Below are 11,531 nucleotides of genomic sequence, written 5' to 3'. Positions count from 1 at the left end.
TTTTTTTTTTTTGCATGATGGTATAATTCTATTATAATATAATTATATTGTGAACGGTAATACGGAAGTTACATGTAATCGTTGGGTATGTTATTGTCTTTTATTCTCAGATATTCTCATTTAACTATAGTCTTTTTATATTGGTACTTTGTGATTCGGTCCCAGAAATCAAAAAGCCGTTTCCATGCCCAGCAAATTTTCAAAGTAGCCCAAAATAACAAGCCAGTATTGAGTTCAAGAACGTAAGAGCTGTGCTAAATTAAGCGAATCTAGACCGGCCAATTGCGGAAGGAACCTACATAAAAATAGGAAACAGAGGCATAGGAAGACACCCTTAAGTTTTCACCTGGGGCAACCTCATCCTTGCGGCCGAACACCACAGGGTAACCGCAAGTGAGGTCCGCTGTGCAAGTAACCGCGTTACGTCGGACTAAATACACGGGTAACATTATCTCAATTTGACCGCTGTTTTCTTTAATTAGGCTTCCGTCCGCTCTTGGAGGTTTGTCCGCTTACAACCAGATAGTAATAGTAGTTGAGATAGTCTATATTGATAATTAGATCTGCATTAATCTTTATTAATTAAAGAGATTGTCTGATGGAATGTTAATTACAAATCCAAGTAGGTCAGTAGGCGAGGTCGTATAACTATTTGCCATTAATATTCCGTATACTCTCATTGTTTCTTCCTCCAAATATGCATTCATATATTTTTCATCGATTGCTCATTCCTTCATTAAACGGAAGTCTCAAAGCTATTTGGTGTGCTATGACCTCAGCTCCAGTAACGCCAGAATATAATATAAATCAATCAATCCGTCTTCTACGTGGCATCGGGTTCCATTGAGATCTGGCATGACCGAACGTCTGTCACAAAATTGATCGGGAATGAGTGATCATGTTGCCTTTCACTTTTTATCTTTTTTTTTCTTCATTTGTCATATCAAATACCACATTTTTCTCTCTTTGTCTGGACCCTGTTCTTATTTCCTGATTTTGGTATTGCAAGTCTTGGTTTAACCAATTATGATATTTTTTTTTTCAAGGGGAATCGTTTTAAATTACTGTGGAGAAAACAAGAGGTTTAATTATATTTATTTTTAAAGGTTTATAGGGAAGATTTATAAGTCTGTCTGTCTGTCTGTCTAGAATAAGAATATAAAAGTAAAAAAACAAAATTAAAGTCTTTTCTCTAATCTAGCTATAATAATTCCTCTATTGGTCAAGGCGGCATAAAAATACCCCAAAATCTGTGACAGAAGACTTATTCTTTTTCTTGGGGAATGATTATTTAGGCCTATATGTAAATCGCCTAATGTCATAGAGGTCCCCTCTGTGACTGCGGTTTTTGTTTGGGCAAAGATTGGCGGAAGGACAGCCACCCTCCAGCGCCCCCCCCCCCCACCCCCCCACCCCCCTGGGGGCTTTCGAATTGGTCCTGATATGTCCTATGTTGTGGTAACAGACGTTGATCGTATCGTCGAGCCGTGTGTGTGACCTCACCACCAGCGATGTGAATATCTTTATGTTATTAGATTTCGTCCCTTGCGTCGTGCCACTGCATAGGTCTGTGTTCGGAAAAGGAGGAAGGGATAGGACTGAAGCATTAGAATTTTATTTATTTTGGTTGGGGCTTTTCTAAAAGACTGAGGCATTAGAATTTTATTTATTTTGATAGGGGCTTTTCCAGGAGCAAGAAACCGTGCCGGCGAGATTAATCTACACACACACAATTTTGGTTATTGCATCATAACATAAATCATCATTGAAGCCTTTCTGAACTCGAAACGTTTCTAAAATTCATTTAAAACAAATTTTCCCGTAATGGAAAATTGCATGTTTTATACTTCAGTTTATCCACATGCATGAGTCCATGGATATTTCTCAAGAAATTCTGTTTTAATGCTTATAAAGTTCACAATGCAAAAGTGTTCAGTATCTGGGGTGCCTGTACTTTTTTGCCTCATAAGCTTCAAAGCAAAAGTTCTAAGCAGCACAACAGAGAATGAACTCCTGAACTTTAAAGGACACAATAGATACATTTGCATACGCATATGAAATTAACTTAATGGAATGGTCGAAATTCACCATTAGAGAAACATTAGCGTCATAGAAAATGCAAACGAGGCGCTTGGACAGATTCAACTGAGCCATAACTAAAGTATTTTTTTAGAACAACACTCGAGGTGCTGTAGTACTATAGCAGTAGTAGTAATAGTAGTAGTATTAGGAGTTGTAGTTCACAGGGGGTGTGATTAGGAGTGATAAAAATTATTCTCTTAGTTTTGCCCCATACCCCGCTGAGTGAAGGCGGTTATAATAAAAAAAAATGTGTGTGAGAGAGAGAAGGGGGGGGGGGAGTCCATTCTCACAATAGTGCCTGATGCTGTAGCCTTGTAATGTCGCTTAGTGTCTTATTTCCCGACGCGTTCAGATCCTTGATAACATTTTGAATGGTTTCAATCTTGCTTAAACTTTTTTTTTTTTTTTTTGTGGTTTCTTTTGAAGTGAAAATGTGTATTGATTCACGCACAATGTGACATTTCATCACCACCTTCGAAAACAGCCCATATCAAAAGGCTTGGATAGTTCAACTTTTCTTTCCTTAGGTTATGAACTGAATATCCAAGGATAGGAGAAAGACGCTGACCAAGCAGAAGTCGTCGTCGCGAAGCGCTCGTGGTTCGAGACACCACCAGAGTGCCAGGCAGTATAGTCCCTTTTGTTGAGAAATGTTGCATCCAATCCTCGGTCCGCACATGCCCTCATCTTATTTGGATATTTCTCCTTTAGCGCGTCGTTTCATATACTTTTCAGCAAGCATCATTAACCCATGCGCTAAATAAACAAGCGGCCTCATTGTCACCCTTCGAGGAACGGGACGCAAGGCCCAATCGGCGGGGTTCAGACGACCGAAGGGATACGGCGCTATGCCATCTCTTGGTCGATGATATTAATTTAAGAAGAATGGCGTCGGGCAGGAGACAGAGTTTACAGTTTTAAATATTGGATTTTAATCGTGATGCCGGTCGGGGTTTTCAGGTGGTACTCTTCTCAGGGGCTGATTAATATGTATGGACTGGGTCCCCGCCATTAAGGATCCCCGGTGACCGCGTTCGGAGTTTTGCTTACGGTCGCGGCCTCGTCTTCCGACGCTAATCGTAAACAGCCCGCTGGAGAACGAACGAATCCGGCCTCAGCATCCGCACTGTCCTTTAAGATGTTGTTATCGGAAAACATTTTGGTCTCTCTGTGACGTAACGGCCGGTGCTCCTCAAGAAACGTAATGAGTTGCTCGAGTCTCAATTATGAGTATTTCGATGTATGGGACATTTGACATCTGGTGAAGAGCGGCTGGGTGGTACGGATTGGGGAGGGGGGGGGGGGGGGTTAGAAGGGAGTGATGAGATAGAAATGACGTGTACGGGAGGGGGATGGGGAAGAGGCGTAACCCCGATAAGGGTCATCTTCCTCATGACCTGCCCTCGCTCATGCATGGTGGCATTTTCAGCGATGCTTCGCCACGTGATTGATCTCTGCATCATGTAGAACGGTTATTCGTGTATCCCTCTCGGTTACAAGATTTTTCCCCTCTCGGTGACATTTACGGGCAAGTTGCGATTCAGAAAAAAACAATCTCTCTCTCTCTCTCTCTCTCTCTCTCTCTCTCTCTCTCTCTCTCTCGCGTTTTAATGAGGTTGAACCCATCGATTTGATCTGTCTTGTATTCTCTACAAAACATAAATGATTGGTTGGAAGAGATGCAAGGAATATATGATAAGATTAAGCATAAACGCATATCAGTTATATATAAATGTATATGCCATGTGTTTCTGTACACACACACATATATACACATATACATATATAAATATATATATATATATATATATATATATGTATATATATATGTATATGTATATGTATATTATATATATATATGTATATATATATATATATATATATACTTTAATAAATACGAACCTCGTTTTAAAAACCAAGCATCATTTCTCATCTGAAAATAACATTTTATAAAATCACTCCATCTTATTAGGGAAGAATCGCACCCACTTTTCTCTCACCTAACCATTAACTTAACCATCCCATTATTTGTCTAAACACGGCACTAGCAACTCCCCCCCCCACACCACCCCAATATCCATCAAATCCCCCTCCCCTGTCCATCTATCTCCCTCCCCTTCACACCCACCATCCTCCCTCCCACCCTATTCTCTTTTCGAAAACTCCTCGGAAAACGAGAAAATGACAATTGAAGGACCAAAATGCGAACGAAAAAGGAGGGGGAAGGAAGGGTTGGGCTACGAGAAAGGGGGGTGGTAGGGGAGGGGAGGGAAGGGAAGGGGGGTTTCATTTTTGTTTGTCTACGTCTTCATTTTAATGGAGTAGGGGCTCGCGTCGCATCCTGACGGTGTTTCGATTTGCGTCCTTCGGCCGAGAGGGGACAAGGGCGACTCTGATTAATTTTGACCCCCTACCCCCCCTCACCCCTCCAAAGTCCGTCCTAAAAATCTAAACCCCCAAAGACAAGGCGCTGGTGAGGTGCCACAAGAAGAAGATGGAAAGAGAGAAGGAAAACTGGAAAGAAACAGAGGACATTTCCGTTTTTGGGATGATGATGGAAACGCACAGTTGAAGAAGTTTAAGGAGAAGTTCGAATAGAAATTGGGATGGAAGGAATAGAAGAACCGGGAAAGAAGAAATACGTGTTAATGAGATGGAGATGTAAAATAGTGGCCATATATTGTGATATTAGAGTGTGAGATTGTTATTCGAGTTGCAGTAAACATTGTAAATGGAATGGAGTAATAATGAATGATAATGAGAGTAAACCTCTAAATGACAAAACAATTGCAATAACGTGAAAGGAGATATCAACATGTGTGGAGACGGTGACGGATTAGATTTTAAGAATTTAATGACCCAACGCGAGAGAGAGAGAGAGAGAGAGAGAGAGAGAGAGAGAGAGAGAGATAAGCCATGGGAATTCTTTCTGGGAAAGTAATATTAGAATGGTAGGCTTAGGCCCACGAGGATTTTTTCATGTATACATAATTGGATATCATGTGATTCACCAAAAAAAAAGAAAACAAAATGTTATATTCGTTTTTTATTTGTATCCGTAAGTATTTATTTATTTCATACAGATTCTCAACAGGTGCAATAAGCCTTGTGGGAAACCGTTAACAGGATTGTGATGTAATTTTGTTAGATTATAACTTTCATATATATATATATATATATATATATGTATATATATATATATATATATGTGTATATATATATATATATATATATGTATATATATATATAAAATTGTGTTTTAGTATATGTGCGTGTATCTTGTTTTGTTTAGTTACAATGATTTTTTCCCCTTTATTGGCAAAGAATCAAATACATAAGAGAATTTGAGTCATTCTCTAAAATCAATTTGTCACAGTCAGTTATCAAAACACACCATAGTTGCATTTCCTATCTATCTGTTTACGACCAGCGCGTGATATCAGTGTGGGAACTTATAGGATGTGAGATTTTCGGAGAGCAATAAGGCACATAACGAAGTGTCTTGAGAGAGAGAGAGAGAGAGAGAGAGAGAGAGAGAGAGAGGCCTGTTCTCCATTACCCGATTTTTTTCGTACCCATAAATGCACCGCTTGCTTACACATATTGAGTATATTGTACAAAGTAATGATTGTAAAAACCTATATATTATCTCGTAAAGATTATTATTGGTAATTGTGCTTGGACAGTTATGCAGCCATTATTAACACTTGGTATTTTAATGCCGATAGCCAATAGAGGCAACAACTTCCAAATAAAATAATGGGGAAAAGTTAGATAATAACGATATAATATTTTCTGTAAACAACAGCAAACATACATCATCATCATAATCATCATTTCCATCATCATATGACTTGTCTTTCTTGATGGATACGTCACACACGTGCTGGTCGCATACCATTTTTTATAGGAGGGGTCATAGCCAAATGGCTTCTTCTGGGAACTCTTTGATGAAGGACAGAGGACTTTTTTTTATATCGCATTCATAATGATATAGTAATTGGTCCGATAAAAAATGAAACATAAGTGGCACAAGGGTTAAAAAGTGGCACTCATAAAATACATTCTTAGCAGCATTTTGAAATAGCACTTATATGTTATGAAAAGATTATTTCAAATAATTATCTTCTGTGTTGTAAAAGCTTTTCGACAGACCTTTTTCCTCGGAATGAATAGTTTCTCTATATCTTCTATTTTGTTAAGCATTTCAGCATATCTCTCCTGGATTGTGGAATATTTAGACACATTTTGTGTATATTTTGAAACTTTCAATTGGTCGTGTATATTAAGAAGCGTCTTTAAAAAGGTCATTTGTATCCTGAAGCGTTTCGAAGAAACTTCCCTATTGTGAAGTGTTTTGAAATATCTCGTCTATATCACGAAACGTTTGGCCATATCATTATCCATATCAATAAACGTTTAGACATAAATCGTCCATATCAAGACAGTTTTTGTTATAATTCAGCCATATTGAGTAATGTTTTGACATAATATCGAAATACTTCACGATATGGTCGAGTTATGTCGAAACGTTTCTTGATATAGGCGAATTATGTCGAAACGTTCATCTATATCAAGAATTTTTCGACACGACTTATGTCGAAACGTTCGCCTATATCAAGAATTTTTCGACACGACTTATGTCGAAACGTTCGTCTATATCAAGAATTTTTCGACACGACTTATGTCGAAACGTTCGCCTATATCAAGAATTTTTCGACACGACTTATGTCGAAACGTTCGCCTATATCAAGAATTTTTCGACATAACTCGACCATATCGTGAAGTATTTTGATATTCCTCATCCTATGAAAGGAGCTTCGACATGGTTCGTCCAAATCACGGTACATTTCAAAACAACAGCGCTAGTCCCTACTGTAAGAGTATTCCTCCATAAGCCTTCTGGCTATTCCTTGCCAGATAGGCATCTGGGGTCATCTTGTTCTTGACAGATGACTGAAGGGTAGACTATGCCCATTAGACGCATAAAAATACATCTGAATACCCCAAGAGTAATTGCTGGCGAGCCTGTCACATAGCCACGTCGTCGAATTTATTCTGATGCGAATGGACGCGTGGGTCATGAGGAATGCGATGGGTCGCTATCGATGGCTGGGATGACAAGATTTGACGGCCATGGCAACCTTCTGTAGTTAAGACTATGAGTATGGTATGTGGGGGGGGGGGGAGGCTTGTTAAGCCACTTTATCTTGTAATGATATTTCTCCTACATAATAATTAAGATGATTGTTGACTCCAAACTGGATACATTTAAAACTATTCCCTAACATGGTTAGTTAGCTAACTGTCCTCACTATTCTTTCACCCATCTTTAGTATCTGGTAACAAAAAATGGCGTATTATTGACCTTAGTTATATCTCTTGCGTAATATTACTCGCTAGTGAAGTTATCGATGGATTTAATACACGTGACGCCAGTTGTGGTCACTTAGAAGTACATACTTAATAAACGTCATACTGTATCTTTAACAGTAAAAAAAAATATTTATGAAGGGTTACGCATAATAAAAAGAAATAAACTGCCAGTATAAATGAAGACGATTACTAAATGGTGAGGGTCATTTAAACATTGAAGCGCCCTGTATAAACAAATAAAAAAGGGAAATTATGTCTCTTATTCATTGTATGGGATCCAGACAGGTGGCCGAGAAAGGGGGAAACATACACATATACACACACAGTTCAGCACTTTTCTCTCCTCACTCCCAGGTATCGGTGATCGCTGCTAATCTAATGAACTCGAAGCGAAGGCGAAACTGAAGGTTGTTTGGGGAAAGGGGGGAGGGGGGTTCTGGGGGGGGGGGAATGGGAGGAGGAAGAGAGGGGGGAGCAGCTGAGCCGTGGTCTAGGCTGCAGTAGATAGTGAGGGCATTGTAGTGACAATGTATTACGTTTGTAAAGATGTAGTGGTGAATAGATGAAGCATTCTTTGCTGCAGAGAGAGAGAGAGAGAGAGAGAGAGAGAGAGAGAGAGAGAGAGCGCTTTTGCCCACCTTTCCCGGAAAAGATACAGTATTGTTCGAACTAGATTTTCCCACCTTACTTTACATACACTGGTTATTATACAAATCACAAGTGTGATTTTAGAGAATTGCATAATCATCCTTTAGAATTTTGCTCATATCTAAGGAAGCGCCATGACTTGAATTCTAAGCGGTAGATATGATTTTTCAACTGGTTGAAATTTTCTAAATCAAACCTTTAATTTCTTTTAGTGGGCAAGAGAATATCCATATTTTCGGTACAAATTCCAAGAGCGCAGAATAAATCGACCTCAGACATCTCTCTTATACACGTAAAATATTTAGAAGTTATTATGGGAAAAGATATAAAACAAATATAAAATCTCTCGTCTTTGAAAATAAGACGAGATACGTCCCTTGCCCGTCACCTTGTAGATGGACAGGGGCGTAGATGATGGTTACTGTCAGGAATTTGGGCCTGTCCCGTTGACCATGAGCCTGTTGACCCGAGGGGTGTAATGGAAAAGCTGTGAATGGCAGGTCCTGTATTTTGGAGAAGTTAAACTATAAGGGAGGACAACGACGGAGAGAGAGAGAGAGAGAGAGAGAGAGAGAGAGAGAGAGAGAGAGAGAGTATATTTTGCTGTCATTTTTTATATAATGAATTTGTCTCCGTTATCATTAATAATAAATATCTAAGTATTACAATTCAAGAAAATATATTTGATATCAAAAACGCTTCGAATGATGAGAATGGTTAATCAAAATCTATATATAAAAACTAATTCCATAAAATACTGACGAGCTGATGAATCATGTATATATACCATAAACATCTAAATGTTTGAGAATTTATAACCCTAATATTTAAAATAATAATAATAATAATAATTAATTAATTAATGCAAACTCCACTCAAATTCATACTCAAATGGTTATTGACCACCACAGCAATGTAACAGCCACCTGATGTTGATATTTGTATGAAAGGACTGACTGTCCAAAAGCAAAGCTGGTTTTCCGGGAATGATTTGATTGATTGATATATATAAAGAACAGTGTCCACGAATCGGCCGTATCTATTTAATGCTTTACTGGAGAGAGAGAGAGAGAGAGAGAGAGAGAGAGAGAGGAGAGAGAGAGAGAGAGAGATTGGTAATAATATCAACAGAAGAGTCCAAATAATCTCTATCAAATCTTCGCTAAAATATCCCCCTTTATGGACATTAAATGGAAAAGCCTTCGAAGGAAACTGTACAAGGACAGAGACACCAAATAGGAGGAGGAGGAGAATAAGGAAAAGGAGAACGAGAAATTATACCCCAAGAGGATAGGTGCCCGCGGGTGTGTGACGAGCCTGGAAGGACCCGTTCGTCTGGAATATTACCTAAGCGACCCTCCTGGAATCATCAAACGAAGCCTCTGCTGTGTGCCACACTCCAGCCCAAGTCTCGGGAACCATCAAACGATACATTTCTCTCTCTCTCTCTCTCTCTCTCTCTCTCTCTCTCTCTCTCCATTGTTGCTTATACTTTAAAGCCAAGCATAAAGATATACTTTCTGATATATCAGTGGCTGCGACAGGGACTATTGCCATCTTTCTCTAGAGCCACCTCATTATATATATATATATATATATATATGATGCACAAATAGATAATTTTAGAGAGATTAGTAGCGTGGCGATGTTCCTCATCATCATCCCCTTGTGAGCGTCCTCTGGAACAGCAACAGCCGGAGCGCTCCCTGGAGCATGTCACGATATCTCCATTATGGGGCTACTGGAAATCATCCATCGCCACCTTAATAATAACTTTCTAAAATACTCAGTCGTGCTCGTTTTTTTTTAACCTTCTCTGGACTCAACGAAGTCAAGAAGAGACTAAAGGGTCAGTTATAAAATAAATCCCCCCCCATGATTCTCTCTCTCTCTCTCTCTCTCTCTCTCTCTCTCTCTCTCTCTCTCTCTCTCATTATTCGACGCAGAATATGATGCAATTCTTCGTTTTCATTTCGACCTCATTTCCCTTTCGATGTCTTATTCAGTAATCGCATCTAATGATGTTACTTTGATCATTGCATATTCTAAAAAAAACGTCAGTTATATAATGATGAGTCTCGGATCCAATTTTCATTTCTTTAAAGCCTGGTGTGTAATTATGCCCTCACCCGACTTTAACCAGCGGCCATTATCGTCTCTTTTTTTATATTAGATTATTTTTCATGTCCAAGACGTCAGGGAAGAATTCCATGGCCATGACCAGTGGTCCACAGTTTATACTGGGAATATAAAAAATGCAGACGGCGTTGTCTGGTTAGTGTTGAAAAAAGGGACTTAATCACGACCCTTAAATTGCCAGGTGCTTCAGCTACTGGTCGTTAGTGTGTGTGTTGGTTGTTGGATCAACCGGTTTGTATTCATTGTTGGATCAACCGGTTGATAGTTTAGATGGACAGTTAGTGCCCCCTGTCTTTGATTTAGTTGATTTGCTTTAGAATATGCAATTTATGGCAGTGAACATCATACCAATACATTACAAACAGATTGTTATCTATCGAGCGAGTTTTATCTTTGATCTAAGCATGTTCGATAAAAATAGCTGTGGCTAAACCAGAGTTCTTCTTTGATTGATAACATGTTTAAGTTTGATTAAAGTATTTAGCATGAAGGCGCGCATGGAAAATCCTTTCTAGCAAATTACTGTTTAGTTTGTAATACCCTAATTCCTATTATTATTTCTGCGTTTCGAACATTATTCAGAAAAATAAAAATGGTGGTGATTTCAATCGAAACTCTTAGTAAAAAAAAAGGAATTTTCCCAACAACTTAATTTCCTTCCTCTTATGATCTGTGTTCTTGGAGAATCAAAAGTGACATTTTGATAACGGTGTCATCCGGTTCGGTAGGTGGTGTCATGAGAGCGTTCGTACGTGCGCGAGTGTCTGTGGTGTGGGCTTTCGACATCTGCCGCCCATCCGCCCATCTCACGTACGTCAGCTTCACATAATGGTGGGTTGTAGCATCTTCACTTGAACCCCGCCGCTCATGATGACCATCTCTCGGAAGGGGCCAAGTCGAAAATTTCGTCAGCGAGAGAGAGAGAGAGAGAGAGAGAGAGAGAGAGAGAGAGAGAGAATAATCGCTTATTTGTACGTGTACCATTATTTCCTTTGCATTGAACTAAGCAACAAAAATTTGAATAGTGAGATCATTCATAAATCTATCGAGGATAATGATTAATGGTGCTTAGGATAGGATTCCTTACAAGGAGACTATAGTGTAGTTTCAGCGGGATGTCTCGAGTAAAGGACAACTGGCTATATGATGAGGCCTCCACAGGTAAACTTGAAGAATCTCCTTCCTTCGACTGTGGGAATGAGACAGAGACATGGACACTTTTTCCCATGCACCTAACGTGTAATGATCCAACAGAGGTTTATATATTTCTTGGGCCATGATTTATG

This window comes from Palaemon carinicauda, chromosome 38, assembly GCF_036898095.1.
Source record: "Palaemon carinicauda isolate YSFRI2023 chromosome 38, ASM3689809v2, whole genome shotgun sequence".
NCBI lineage: Eukaryota > Metazoa > Arthropoda > Malacostraca > Decapoda > Palaemonidae > Palaemon > Palaemon carinicauda.
This window is presented reverse-complemented; position numbering follows the sequence as displayed.